The sequence below is a fragment of the Protopterus annectens genome, chromosome 4.part1, assembly GCF_019279795.1.
Source record: "Protopterus annectens isolate FY-2018-M chromosome 4.part1, PAN1.0, whole genome shotgun sequence".
In the NCBI taxonomy this organism is placed as follows: domain Eukaryota; kingdom Metazoa; phylum Chordata; order Ceratodontiformes; family Protopteridae; genus Protopterus; species Protopterus annectens.
Window position 1 is genome coordinate 753,418,449 of NC_056734.1, and position 15,970 is coordinate 753,434,418.

Genomic DNA, 15,970 nt, shown 5'->3' on the forward strand with positions numbered 1-15,970 from the left:
AAGAGGGGGTACCCAGTGTTGGCGTGGCCAGTCTGGTGCAATGAGAATTGTCCTTGGTTTGTCCTGTTTGATCTTCAGTAAATCATTCGAGAGGAGAGGGAAAAGGCATAAACTGAGAGGCTTTCCCAGGTGAAGGACAGGGCATCCACTTTCCAAGCTTGTCTGTGGGGAGTCCTTGTACAGAATTTGTCCAATTGGTAGTTCTGAGGGGAGGCAAATAGGTCCATCTCTGGGCTCCCATATTTGTTTCTCAGAATGTTGAATATCTTTGGCTCCAGTTTCCACTCATGTGGGTCCATGAGATTTCTGCTTAGGTCGTCTGCCAGTGTATTTAGCTTGCCTGGAAGGAATTGAGTTTGTAGGTGCACTTGGTAGCTCAAGGCTGTGTTCCACAGAGCCATGGCTAGTCTGCAGAGAGGGTATGAGTGGGTTCCCCCCTGCTTATGTACCACATATAACAGTGGTGTTGTCCATCTTTATCAATAATTGTCCTGGAAGAATGTGGCCCTTGAAGGCTGTCAGAGAATTCTGTAGAGCTAACATTTCTTTTTGACTGATATGCAGGTGCATTTGACTCAGGTTCCACTTGCCCTGAATGCACTGCCCTGCCAAGTGAACCCCCATGTATAGTCTGATGCATCTGTTAGGGTTTGGGCGGTAGAGGGTATAGTGAATGGTAGTTCCATGTTGTGGTGGCAGGCCTCTGCCCACCAAAGGAACTCTTTAAACAAGGAATGATGGGAATCATTGATTCCAGGTCCTGAGGATGTTGACACCATAGGCTTTTTAGATACCATTGTAGTTTTCTCATATGCAGTCTTGCATATGGAATTAGTAGAATGCAAGAGGCCATGAACCCCAGGACTTGCAGTATTTTCCTTGCAGATAGCTGGGTCTTTGTGGCCAGTAGTTTGAAGTAGGCTGTCAAATAAACTTGTTTCTCTGGCGTGAGGTAGGCCATCTGGGAAGCTGTATTCAAGCTTTCTCCCATGAATACAATTTGTTGGCAGGGTACTAGGTGAGATTTCTTTTCGTTTATGGTGTACCCCAGTGAGGTTAGCAGTTTCTTCACAAATGCCAGACTTAACAGTATGTCCTGGCTTTCTGCCTGAATTAGACAATCGTCCAGGTACGGGTATATTTGAATGTTTCTTTGCCTGCAGAATGCAATGACTGGAGCTAGACACTTTGTGAATACCCTGGAAGCAGTAGATAAGCCAAAGGGCAGTGCAGAGAATTGATAGTGCATGTAGCCTGCTCTGAATCGTAGGTATTTTCTGCAAGATTCCCTTATTGGAATGTGCAGGTAAGCTTCCTTTAAATCCAATGTTGCCAACCAGGCATTTTTGCCTAGCATGGGAAGCAGCTGATGAAGAGTTAGCATTTTGAATTTTGGGATTACCAAAAAGGTGTTTAGGATAGACAGGTCCAGGATAGGACGCCAGGAATTGTCTTTTTTGGGTACCAGGAAGAGTCTTGAGTAAAAACCTTGTCCCGATTCCTCTTTTGGGACAGGTTGAACAGCCCTGATACTTAGAAGATTGAGAACCAGCAGTGGAGCCTCTGTCCACTGATTTGGGGGTAGGCCTGGCCAACCGTTTTGTGTTGGTAAGGAGTGGAAGTGGAATCTGTACCCTTGGGAAACTATACTGAGAACCCATATGTCTTGGGTAATGAGTTCCCAGTTTTTTGCATGCAGGGCGATCTTTCCCCTTAAAGGAACAGTCAGCTGAGTAGGGGTTGGAAGGTTTAAGTTTAAGTCATTGAGACAGTTTACTATGGGAAGGTGTCTTACCACTTCCAGCTTTGGAAGCGGGAGCCCCCCACTGCTTAGGCCTGTGAGTACCTTGAGACTGAAGCCTGAGTGGTCTGCTGGTCCTGGGTTTGGACTGAGAAGGCCTGGAAGAGACAGGAAAGGACCAATTCTTAGAAGGCCAGTGCCTACTAAATCTGGGAGGCTGTACTTGCCGGAAATCTTTAACAGTTTGCACAGAGTTAGCTTTTCCCTCCATCGTTTTAAGTACTACTTCTGCTTTGTTGCCAAACAGATGGTCTTGGTTTAAGGGAGCATCCAGTAATTTAGCTTTAACATGATCTGGCAAAGATTGCTCCTTAAGCCAAGCATGCCTTCTAAGTACAGACCCAGTGACAGCAGCCCTGCAAGATGCCTGTAAGGAATCAAAACACACATTGCCAAGTATGTTTACCAACTTGTTCAGCAGAATGCATTGCTTTCCACAAGAAATACAATTGTTAACTTTTACTGACATCGGTTTAGAGCAAGAAAAAGGATCCCCAACGGGGTACTTAGCTTTTTCAAAGACTTTGGATCTGAAACTCGAAAACGAAAATTTCAGGAGTTGGCCGACCGGCACTTGCGAACTGCTTCTGCTTTGGGCACCGCACAGCAAGAAAGACTGATGTAATGGCGTCAGCTGCATGTTTTATACCCCTGACTACCTTACGTCATGGAAGATGAGACAGCAACCGATGCAGGACCCAAGACTTTGATAATCAGGCCGACTAAGGGCTACCTGCAAGCAGATAACCCAAATGTAATGACTGCAACAGTGAAACAAACATCTGTGGTGTTTTCTGTTTTTATCAGCAGTTGTCCTGGAAGGATTAGGTATCTGGAAGCTGTCAGAGCATTCTGGACAGCTAACATCTCTTTTTGATTGATGTGCGGGAGAATTTGCCTTGGGCTCCAGTGGCCCTGAATGCATTTGCCAGCCATGTGAGCCCCCCATGAGTAGTCTGATGCATCTGTGGTCAGGGTTTGGGTGGAGTGGGGTTGAGTAAAATGCAGTCCCTTTTGTGGCTGCATGCTTCTGCCCTTAGACAAGGTATGATAGGAATAACTGTTTCCAGGTCGTAAGATTGCTGGCACCAAAGACTTTTTAAGTACCACTGAAGTTTCTTCATATGCAGTCTTGCATATGGAATTAGCAGAATACATGAGGCCATGAACCCTAGGGCTTGCAGTATTTTTCTTGCAGATTGCTGGGTTCTGGTGGCCATTTGTTTGAAGTAGTCTGTCAGATAGGCCGGTTTTTCTGAAGTGAGAAATGCCATCTGGGAAGTTGTGTCCAAGCTTGCTCCCAGGAATACAATCTTTTGACTGGGTACCAGTTGTGATTTCTTTCCATTGATGGTGTACCCCAATGAAGTGAGAAAGCTTTTTACAAATGCCAGGTGCTGAAGCAGCAATTTCTGACTGTCTGCCTGAATCAGGCAGTCATCAAAGTATGGGTAAATTTGGATATTTCTCTGCCTGCAATATGCAAAGGCTGGAGCCAGGCATTTTGTGAATACCCTGGGCGCAGTAGATAAGCCAATGGAAAGTGCAGAGAACTGATAGTCCATAGATCCTGCCCTGAAACGTAGATATTTCCTGCATGACTCCCTTATGGGGATGTGCAGATAAGCTTCTTTTAAGTCTAGGGTGACTAACCAGGCATTCTTGGCTAGCACTGGGAAAAGTTGTTGCAGGGTAAGCATCTTGAATTTTGGGACCACCAGGAATGTGTGTTGAGAATTGAAAGATCCAGGATTGGGCACCAAAAGCCCTCTTTCCTAGCCACCAGAAATAGTCTGGAGTAGAAACCCTGACCCCTTTGCTCTACTGGAACAGGCTGAATAGCTCTGATATTGAGCAGGGAAAGTACCTGGTTTTGAGCTTCTGCCTACTGGTTTGGGGGAAGGTCTGGAAACCCGCTTGGGGTTGGCAGTGGATGGAAATAAAATTTGTACCCCTGGGATACAATGTTGAGGACCTATCGGTCCTGAGTGATGGGCATCCAGTTTTTTGTATGAAGGGCAAGTTTTCCTCCTCGGGGCACAAGCAATTGGGCAGGGCTGGGAAGAAGAGTTGAGAAGTCATTGTGAACTTTTTCCATAGGGAGGTGGCTTACCACTCCCTGTTTTAGGGGTGGCGGCACTCCATTGCTTAGATCTCTGCATACTCTGAGACAGTAGTCTGGGTGGTATGTTTCTTCTGGGTCTTGTCTGGGAAGGCCTGGAGGGGGGTGGAAAAGGCCAGTGTTTTGGAGGGCAATGCCTACTGAATCTAGGTGGTTGCACTTGTAAGAATTCTAACAGTTTGCATAGATTTAGCTTTTTCTTCCATCTTTTTAAGAACTTCTTCTGCTCTGGTGCCAAACAAACAGTCCTTATTTAAAGGTGTCAAGTAATTTGGATTTGACATGATCTGGCAAAGGTCTGCTCCTCCAGCCAAGCATGTCTTCTCAGTACAGAGCTAGTGGCTGCAGCCCTGCAAGTTGCTTCTAGGGCATCAAAACCACACTGCAAAGTATGCTTACAAACTTGGCTTGCAGAATGCATAAGCTCTTGCAAATCTTTATTTTCTGCACAATCTGGAAATATTACCATTTTCTGTTTAATTAGTTCCAAAATATGTTGCTGGTACTTCAGCATGTGAAACTGGAAATTCAATGCCTTGATAACAAGAGTTGCACAGGTATATACCTTCTTTCCCCATCTGTCTAAAGCTCTGCAATCCTGTCCGAAGGTGTGGGATTTTTGGCTGTAGTAGCCTTAATATCTTTAGGTTCCTGGGAAGTGATCTCTGGATCAGCAGTAGGATTCTTGAAAAGAAACTTGTGGGAGTCAGGTACTCTGTAGTACCGGTCAGGTTTCCTAAGGGCCGGAGGTAAGCTGTCTGGAGTAAGACTGGATTCCATGAAAACATCATCCACAACATCCAGGACAGGGGGTATAGATAAAGGCCTGTGCTGAGGCAACTCTAAAAAATCTCTGAGTCTCTTTTTGGACCGAGGATAGTTTTGGCATTCCCAATGGAAATGCTCTCAAAGTATGCAAGGTTTCACCAAAAGAAAACTCCTCTGGAGGGGATGCAGAGGAAATGGATTCCTCTGCATCTGAATCATCATATGCTGATAAGGGCATGTCCTAATAATCAGAAAGGTCAGAGTCATTGGACTCCTGGTCTGTAGAATCTGAAAGCAACTGAATTCTTTGTCTCTTAGCAGGGAAGGATGGCTTCCCCTAATTAGCGTAATAAGTTCTTCAGCCATTCTAAGCATTTGTTTTTGTGGCATGGGTGCCTGAGCATGCGCTTTGGTCGTTGGTTTTCCAGGGGTAGTGCGTACTCTGGGCCTAAGAAACTCGATAGGTTTGGCTAAAAATGAAGTTGTCGGTTTGATTCGAACATCGGTAGGATGAAAAACATCCTCAGAAGCCGGTGGCTGCACAGCGGCTCCGGACCCATCCAAGGTATAGACATCCGCTGGTTCCATAGTTGAAGAAGCATCTCATGGCATACCAGACTCCAAATGGGTCTCAGCAGAGGCCTACGAATCCATAGAAGTGGGCATCAGGGGTGGCAAAGGCGCCTCACTGAGTACTGGCGGACTGGCGACTAGCTTAATGGAACATCGCCGGCAGTTTTGGAATGCGGTCTGTCTCTGTCTTTATCCTTATGTTTTTTCGGAAGATCGGTAGTCAGATGGTTTACCAAAGCCATTTCTGAACATGGAGAACGAGATTGAAAGAATTTAGTGACAAAGATAGCCCAATGACAAATGGTTCAGGCGTTAAACAAGGCATAAAACCGACAGCGAGGGATGTCGTGGTCTGGGCCTAAACAGGTGACGCAGTTAAGAATGAAAATCTCTGTGAGCTATTTGCTTTCCACAGGCAAGACAATTGTTAACTTTTTCTGACATTGGTTAGAGCAAGAAAAAAGGATCCCCAATGGGGTAAAACGAAAATTTCAGGTAGAGGCCGACCGGCACTTGTGAACTGCTTCTGCTTCAGGATCCTCCTCGACAAGAAAGACTGATGTAACGGTGCCGGCCGCCTGTTTTTATACCCTAGACGATCTGACATCACGGAAGAAGAAACAGCATCAGACGCAGAAATACTAAGACTCTGGTATTCGGGCCGACTGAGGGCTACCTGCAGGCAGATAACCCAAGTGTGATGACTGCAACAGTGAAACACGAAGAACATCACTCATTACAACAACACATCTTCAATGTGGAATTCTGAACTGGGTCAAAATAACTTCTGCACTTAATGAATATGTTTTATCAAAGGCCTTTGTTGAAACTTACCAGCCAACCCCTAATCTAATCCAGTGCTTCCCACATTTATGTTTAGAGGTGCATTCTACAAATGTAACATAAAAATATATACAAATAAGCTAGTTAACTTCCCTAAATCTTGTCAAGCACAAACTTGACAAAAGTTCCATCTAGTTGATTTCAACTCATCGACACTAAACTCCCGAACTGTTTTACACAGGAAATCACTACCAGTGTGGATTTCAAGTGTAAGCAAGTATTGGTTCCTTTGCTGGAGATATCTCCCTTTCCTTTGTGTTTAGGCAACTGTAGAGCTAGTTTATGTAATTTTGGTGGTGGTGGGGGGTGTGGCAAAATGCTTACCCTTACATTTTCATCAGGTAGAGCTCCTGACAAATTCAAAACTATGAACTGGCTAACTGCCAAGTTACAACTTAATAAGTTACAATGGAGGCAGTGCTGTCACTTGTGATGTAAAACTTTCTGAACTAATATTCGTAGTTCCTAAATAAAAGTACAAATGAAAAGAGTGAGAAGTACACCCACAAAGAAAGGGAGATGATGATGGAGGAGGTCCAAAAGATATTGCAATACCTAGTGAGGGGTAAGGCAGCAAAGAATGTTTCAAAGTGTAGCTTTATAGTAAGTTTCAGGGTCAAGATATTGATCACTTTGCTCATAACTTTCAAAGAAATGGAGGAATGCAATGATCTCGTCCACTGATACCCCTGTCATACAGAGGAGTCATTTTGGTTGCAATCTAGGTGGGGATCTAATGCTTCTCCAATGGACTAAGGTACCACTCATTCTTTAACTTGTTTACATACATTTTGGCCACTTGCTTTGCTTCAGTGTACTGTGTCAGGTCACTCTGGACTAGTGTGGATTTAAGGGTAAAAACAGACCACAAACAGCTGTAAGAAAACTATGCTACTTACCAAAAAAGTATGGTTAGAAATTGTTCCCTTTAGTAGTTTAGAGTACTAATGTTGAAAAGTCCTATGATAATGGGAAATGGGTCTTTCTGATCAGAACATTTGGGAAACTGATGCCTCCTGTAGCGTTCTGTTACCATACTAAGGGGCATATATTAAAAAATCTACTGCAGAAGTCAAGGTAGAAAGATTTCTGTCTATGTCATAAAGGTTTGTCTATAAGTACCAGGGAAGAATGTCCTAACCTTCTACAGTACCTACCCATACCATAAGACCTCAAGCTCTCAGGGTAGAGGTACACTCAGTGACTGATTGTTTGTTGATGAATGTTTGGATTATTTAAGCTGCCTGAAAAGAGACTTTACTACTTTATCTTTTCAAGAATTTTTAATTAGCCCAGGGTACAAGACAAACACAAAACTGACTTCCTAGTTATTAGCTTCACCTTTCACCTATGCTAAAACAAGGTTTACAGCTGAAGTATGTGGCATCTTGTTTCAAATGCTCAGGGGTCTAGATTTTAAATACTCTGGAATGATCCATTAAGGGGAAATAAGAACTAATGAAAACGACACATGACTTCTTGGTGTAGTCACTGCCATACAAAGAATTAACATACAAGTACTTGTTCTGCTATTAGTCCTTGATGAAGCTTACAGAGTTCTGTAACTCAACTCCACTCTCACAACCAAGAAGCTTTCCCTTCACTGCAAGCTCAATCTGTTACAAGTGGCTAGAGCAATAGTAAATGCTGCCAGAACTGTGGGGGTAGAAGGGGTCTAGACTTTTAATGCACACAAGCACAACTTGAAAAATGCAATATTTAATTATTCAACACAATTATGCTATGTGGAACAGCTTCACTGGAGTGGTCTTAGGTCAACTGGTGACCTAGGCAAAAGGGCTCCACGACGCTCCTACCTGGTGCCCCCATCTTGGTCTACCTACACCAAATAAGTATTGGAAAAGTGCCCCTACTAGAGTGGCGCCCTAGGCGGCCGCCTAGTTGGCCTATGCCTAAGGCCGGCCACAGGTTCAGTTAAGCTTACTTCCTACTGGCCTTCAAGAAAGCTTGAATACTGTATCTACATGATGGCATTTTCTATTTCTCATATATACACCAAGATTATTTTTTTTAAAACAGTTATTGATGGATTTCTCCTGAAATGTAAACTTATTCCATAAACTCAGAGGGTCTTATGTAATGTATTCTTTACTCATCTGTATTATTATTATTTACATTTAGTATTGGTGGAGTCTACATGTCCTCCCCGCGGTCGAGAGACATTTAAAGACAGGTAGGTGCATCCGTGAATGGGTGTGCCTTCCTTGAAGGTTGGGCATCCGGCTGGCAACTCGGCACCGTAAAAATCCGCTGCCAATCATTAGCGGACCGGAGTTCCGCTGTGGCGACCCCTAACCAGGAAAAGCCGAAAGACAAACAAGCATCGGTTTTTCTGACCTAGTGTTAGCTCCCAGTCATACATTCTAAACATACACTTACTAAAATATTGAAGAATTCTTACAGATAAGGCAGAGGACACCTCTAAAAGAAAGGAGACATGATAATCCCTGAAACAAGTCCTATAATTTTTCTAGTATGGAATCAACAAACCTTTTCATGTTCTTTCAGGTGCCTTGTACAAACGCTACACAAAGCTGTACTTTACTCAACAGATTACATCAGTGAGTTATAATGCTCTCTCTCTCTGGAGTGATCAGACATGACTAAGAATTAGATGAGATACACAACCTACTTTCTGTAACTTTGGTAAATACACAGTGGTCAAAGCTTATACTGTTGTCTAACACTACCTACAGATCATTACAGACATAAATCATTAAAGATGGTGAGAGTTTTACAATCTGACCATTTATTTTGTAACCATATCACATGTCCTGTTTTGCAGAGTCTCATAATTTTAAATTTAAGACCATTTCAGAGAACTTCAGCATCTCCTACTGAGGTGATTATGTGCCCAATTGCAATCAGCGCATTTGGAAACCCACAGCATGTTCGATCACTTTAATGTCCGAGACAAATAGTCCAACAAGTACTGACCCTAATGCAGAGTCCTGTGGGGGATCCATGATAAACCTGTTGGGGCAGATGGGTAACTACCCTCCTCCATGACATGTTGTGCTCCACTGCATAAAGTGTTTTACCCACTGAATTACATAATGAACTGTTAGGAATGGAGCTACTTGGTGTGGGAAGAGAACCCAAAACCTTCTGTACCAATGATAAGTGTGCCTCCTGTTGCACCACTGACACCACTTCTGTCAATTACTCCATTATTGTGGGTAATGCCCAGTGCCTTAACTAAGTCACAGATGTGCAGTATGCACAGTCATTACTCCATCAAATGATCCTATAATCTCTTCAGAGAATGTCACAAGTTTCAACAGACAAGATATCCCATTAACAAACCCGCAGTGTCCCACATCTAAGAAAATACCTTCATTTTGGAAATGCTAATTTACAGCTAAGTTACAGCTTTCTCCAAGAGAATACTGGCCAGAATACTGAACTAAAACTGGGTCTGATGCCACACTCCCTCCCTTTTGTGAAATGGCACAGACATGCCCATATGCTAACTTTTCTTCCCAAAATGACTGATAAGGGAGTAGACAGGTTTTTCCATGATCCTACATAGGAAACCATGACATAAGCTATCCAGTGCACAGAATGGGTTTTTAATTTTGCTTGTGGCAGCAATTAATTCTGTAGTTATACAAATACAAGGGATATCTTGTTTTATCTCAATAACGCTTTAATGCATTGCTCTGCTACATGTGAAGTATGTATCAATTTTTCTGCTGTAAAAACTACATCCTGTGGTTGGGAGACTTTTGTACCCCCTCACCTTTGCAATCTTACCTGTTGGTTCCTCTACCTTCATCCAATTAGCATATTCCTTCCTGGAGAACAGGAACCCTATGGCCCATTTGTTCATGTTTGGGCTCCCCAAACAGCCCTCTCATCCACAGCATAATTCAGATGATAGAGAAAAAGCCAGACTGCTGTTCCTGGGGGCTGGACTATCCTCACCCACTTCAGCAGCTTCTCTGAGCCTGCAACAGTTAGCTATCTAGGGAAAGTTCCTCCATTCCCCCACCCCCGCCAACACACAATAGTTTGACCTCAGCTGCTGAGTGTAAAATGCATGAGCACAGTCATGTGGCAAGACACAGCTACCTAGCATCCTTCAGTATAGGCAAGCTGGCAGCCCGTCACTCCCACCTCCCCTGTCAGCTCTTACACAGACACCAGAGCCACTAGTCAAACTCTGGTCACCAATGGCATAGTCAGGGCTTTATCCGTGTGTGTCCCAGAGCATGGCTGTTTACTGACAACATGATACAGTCAAAACCCTTTGCCTTTCAGTTTTTTGACACAATTAAATACCAATTTACTACTGTTTACGGCCTTTAGACTGTTAGATCAGAAAAGTTTGGTAAGAAAAGAAAGCAATCAACACTTTTTTATAACTAAGGCAATTTTGGAAAGCTAGACAGAACTTTTTCTGCTGTATATCTTAATTTGGTGACTCAACTCAAGGAGGATCTGATGAATTTATCTGTGTATTTACATCTTATTGGAACATAATTATTAGTGCTAAGGTTAATATCACAGAAATCACTGGCAATATCTTAAGACTTATTTTCACTGAGGAAAGCATCTCCATCTGTTCAGGTACACAATTTACTGCATAGTTTCTTACGGATAAAGTCACGAGTGCATGGTTTATTTTTAAATGAATTTGATTTTATTCTTAGGTTAAAGACAACTGTATCATAATATATTTACTCATGGGAGAAGGAGCACAAAGATCTTATGTTTAATTAGTACATTTAAGATACTGCTGTGCTTAGTCTGATTTGTACTATTTGTTATAAACAGATTTAACAGTCAATTAACACTTCTGTAAACTTATTTCACATGAAGTAATTTATACAGCCAATGTTTAAGTAGTTAAAAGTCCCCAAAAGGGGCTGTATTTTCAGTGATTATGTCCTGGAGTTTAGACAAGATGTCTTCAAGTCCTACATGGGACACTTACAATTTCTGTAATATACTACGAGTTCCACTAATATTAATTTTAAATCATTTTAGCTCTGACTTAATTTATTGCATACTGCTTGTCAGATGTTTATTTACATATGCAAGGACATCACTACTTAGCCCATCAGACCTGCAACAATGAAAGGAGGTATATCTTTTTGTGATATGCAGTTTGGATTTTTAAACCAGGTTTCTCTAATGGCACAGATATTGACGCCCATCAAGCAGGAAAAATGTTCTAAATGGCTCATTTATTACTTATGTTTCAGGCATTAAGCAAAGCCACCTACATCCTTTATATCTGTACTAACTTTTAGGGAGTCTTGGAATTTGAAAAAGACAAAAAAGGCACTACAGGGATGAACAATCTCCTGTTTAGACTTATACTCCCTAGAGGCTGAGTGGAAGCATATTATATCTCCTTATATTCTCAATCCAGACTGGCAAGCACCAAATCCCGTCTGAGACTGACTTTATTATACACTGATGCACAGTGGAGAAGGGCTGATATGCAAAATACCCGTGCATCAAAGCCTTGAACGATGCATACGAATTTGTATACAATGTTAAGACCACATATATTTGCCCTGCACAGAACACATATGCACTGGCCCCCCCCACCATACAATTTAACAAGTCAGCACCACTGAAGTACTGGCTGGTCTTAATGTGGTAACCTATGGTGCAGCAACCACATATTACACAATGATGCTCACTTGTCAGCACAGCAATCCCCATTCTTTGCTACTAACAATACCAGAACTGTCTAAAGCTAACAACTCTCCTGCACAAAAGGAGAATATCAAATGTTGCAAGAGTTCTCTACACTGCAGGCAAACCTGTCATCACACACAAGCTTTTCCCACCTCCTCACTAAAGTGATGCAGGGGAGGTCCTGTCGATTGTAGCTCATACCATACCAGATCCCTTCATTACCATAATATGGTAATGTCCACTAGAATTCACTCTCATGCCTACGGAGTAAACCATTTTTATGAATCACTCCTATGCACGACAGAGGACCACAGTAGTAACAGACAACTTATCAAGGTAAATTAAACCTTATAAAGTAGCTACAAGTTGTTACTTAGTAAGGACTGCTATACCTTCCTAAGCAGTTTATCAGTTCTGTACTACGTAGAGCTGACATACTATACATGCTTCTTCCCATCCTAAAGATAAGATGGGATGTGGTTGCATATGATCAAGGATAACAATGTAGTTCTACGAATCAAATCAGCTGATGGCAGCATACCATGGTGACAGTGTGCACAACCCTGGTTCTCCGTAAATCAAAGGGCCAAACTCCTAGTCCTTAGTCAGACTGAATGCCAAAACATTCTCTTGATGGCATGTGCATGTCAAGAATTTGTTTAATAGACAGAATAAAGTTTAATAAAATGGGATAGTCTACTAGCTCCAAACACACAGCTGTCAGATGATTTTTGGACTATGATGATAAACTGGAATGTCCCAAACCACCACTTTTTATGCATTTACATACCAGAAACAAATAAGTTTATTTAATTCAGCTCCTGTTAAACAGATAAGTGGACTGTCTGTGGCACAATGCCTGTCAGACCTATTCACGGGAAGTGGGAAAAAAAAGCTGTTTAATTGACAGCAGTTTCCAATTTTCCTTCATTGTTTTGAGCACCTCACGAGTGTGATTGCCCAAATAAAATACTCCATATTTAGTAGTCTGTACCAAGGAGCTGTATTAAAACATCTTCTGCAGGGGTTGTATCCTTAGCCAGGCAGGCCTTCTGACCACTAATCCCACAGCTGCTACCTTGTACGGTATCATACCTGCACTTGCGAGTATTTGTCCACCTGCGAAGTTCAACGGTTTTGACCAGATTCCTATCATAACCTCCCAAGTCTCCTCCTTCATCTGGTCTAGATAAGTAATTTGAAACTTGGTCATATGTGTGATAACTACTGGCTCTGAAGGCCAGAGTAGCAGACATGCATGGCTTCTTCTCAAATCAGTTCAGCGATCTGTTTTCCTTATCAATGGGAAGGATACTGAAAGCAGGTACCAGTTCTAATCCTTCTTTACAAGCACAGACACCACTGCTGTATCCACCACAGTGCTTTAGTAATGGAACTTGAACTCTGGACACTAGTACCCATCAGGCTTCTTGGAAGCAAGGGGCTAGTAGCATGACTTATTGGAGACTGCTCAGAATATATCTTCTAAGGTTCCTAAAACTGGAAACATTACTAGCGGTTTACAAGCATCCAGACCCAGGAAATCAAATCTCTCTTCAGGGCATCTTACCCTCTTTGGCTTCCAATATGACATGGACTTTCATCCTACAAAGAACCTCTCTAAATGAGAGATTCTTTGTAGGATGTTCCTCTCCAAATTTGATTTCCTTTGTAGGTGAAGCAGAGGACAAAGTGTTATTAGTATCTGTGTCATACATGATGGGGGACATACCTAAGCAAAGCAGTTTAATTCTTCCTTCATCACTCTTTAAAGGAGTGATCACCCCTGTCTGTGGAGACATCTGCCCTTTCTCTTGGCAGAGAATTCCAGACACTGAGGTTTGAGCTGCCCTTCACTACAGTTTCTGCAGAACATAAAGGAATCCCTAAAACAAGGAAATCCACTCCTAGGGAATAGCCTGAGACAGAAAGGGGTGGGTAGGGACCGGTCTTATTGCCTGAACTCATTTAAATGAAGGTAGCAAGATGCTAGTGCTCCATGCTTGCAAGTTTGAGTCCTCTTAAGACAGTTTCCTTGAAGGCTAAGGGGCCAAAGACAGAAATCTCTGACTGCCATGCTCTGATCCTGGACAACATTCCTAGTGGAGAGACTTTCTGTCCCTTCTGAAAAAGCAAAGTGTGCTTCAGCTACAGTTGCTCAAAGTGGGATATCTGACCAAAGTCTACAAGAAGGTTCTCTGCTCACTGGGAGGGTCAGTGGCTACAAAACTGCAAAAGCAACTCAAAGGGGCTTGTATCCTCAAGCTGAGCAGAGATTTCAGATGCCATTATCACATGACCTGGGTCCCTCCCTGCCTTTTTCTTAGATTGGTTTTCTAAACGCTTCTTTGGGGAGGGGGATCATCCAAGGTCAGTGGTGAACTAGAAGATGTCATGGTTTTATGAGTAAAGGTATTGTTTACCTTCCAATCTAACCAGTTTTGCATGAGACATTCCCTTCTCCTAAGCATTTCTGGTGCACATGCTTCACAGCACAAACAGTTCACAGCAGCCAGAGGCTTAAACAGAAAAACAAAATATGGTAATGTTGGTTTGGAATATATACACGGTAAGAGCACCTGCCCTATTTCTTAGGAGTGGACATGTCCTAAAAAAAACTTACCAGCAACTGACCCAACTAAGTTATACAGAATTAAATGTCAGTAACAAAATGCAACAAACTTAAAAAAAGAAAAAAAAATCCCTCAACGGAAGTACCTATCTGTCTGAGCACCAGAGCAGGCTGAACAAAGCCAGACTAGAAACGTCGGCATGAAATAGTAGATCCATGGGAAACTATGGCAAGAAAGCTCTAAAATGGCACAGTTGGATATCTGCTTCACAAAGGGAACTGTTCTGATATCCCTAAAGGACAAACACCTGCAGGCTTTGATAGGAATGTCACTGAGATCTGAATCTTGACAGGGACATTGGCAGCTGAAATCCCAAAAGTAAAGACTACATATCAGAAGAACATCACCAATACTAGAAAGAGTGAAGCTCCACACCGATAAAGGCAAATCTCTAAGCAGACGTTCCTTCAATTTATGGTCAACTCCTACGGAGCTACATGAGTGCCCACTGGAAAGACGTTTCCAGAAAGAGTAATTTTTGACCAATTAGCTCAAAAGGAAGTCAGTACAAGCATGTTTGGATGACTGCATTACCCACTGAGGTGGGAGCTAGCAAAACCATCTGCCTTTTTGGAGACCAAAAGAAGTCGTCAGGGTAGCTTTAGACTGATTGAATACCCTCTTTAATATCTGGTTTCATATGGGTCCTAAAACACCATACAAAATAAATAAATAATCAGTAAAGCATTTCTGGGGAAGGAATAATGGCTTTAGGCTTGTATAAGCTATTCCTCATGAGGTTTACGGCCCCTCCAAAGGGAGTGTGTCAGACACAGGGAAGGGGAAGGATATTTTTACATCCATCTCAGAAACAATAGCTTTAAGGTCCAGAAACTCCTCAGTGAAGATAGAAAGAGGTTTAGGTTGATAGAATGGTAATTCTGTCACCATTTGTTATGTGGATGTTCAGCAGAACTATCACAACAGGATCACGGGATGCTTTGTAGACCAGGCATTGATCACCTTTTAGCAGTCTGTAGGAGACAGAGTATAGGGATAAAGTTAAGAGGTAGTCCATGCAGGATATGTTTATGCTATGTACTGTTTTATGAAGAACCTTTGTGGATGCGTCAGTTGCTGCATATGCCTGGTCAGGTACATACTGATGGGCAGCACTATATTCAATGGTTTGTTTGTTGAGGGCTGAGTACAGCTGAACAATGACATCCTTGAACACAGATGCCATGCCCTTAATTATAAGTTGCATGACACAGAATGTATGCCACTTCAGCTGGTGCACAATTATCTATAGGCCCCATTTACCACTTGTGAGCTTACCCACTACCAGAAGGGGTAAGCTCACAAATAGTAGTGTGAGAAGGAAGCATGTGAGTTATGCATACTAGCTACTGGGAAAATGGAGCCTACACATAACTGTGCACCAGCTAAAATGTCATACACTGAAAGACATCTTCCCTTGTTCAGAACAAGTTTCAGAACACACCCTCCAAGAGTACAATCCTGCATCTGTAAGTCAAACTCTGACTGGACATCAGATTTAACAAGAGCAATAGAGCAAGATAAGCAGAAGAACCCACCCCAAAATAGTAGCTA

At 42.5% G+C, this 15,970-nt stretch overlaps 1 protein-coding gene across 1 annotated transcript in view; it reads right to left on the reverse strand.

The window, feature by feature from the left end:
• Positions 1 to 15,970, reverse strand: part of IWS1 (interacts with SUPT6H, CTD assembly factor 1) — an 801,761-nt gene that overhangs the window by 226,098 nt on the left and 559,693 nt on the right. The window lies entirely within an intron of this gene.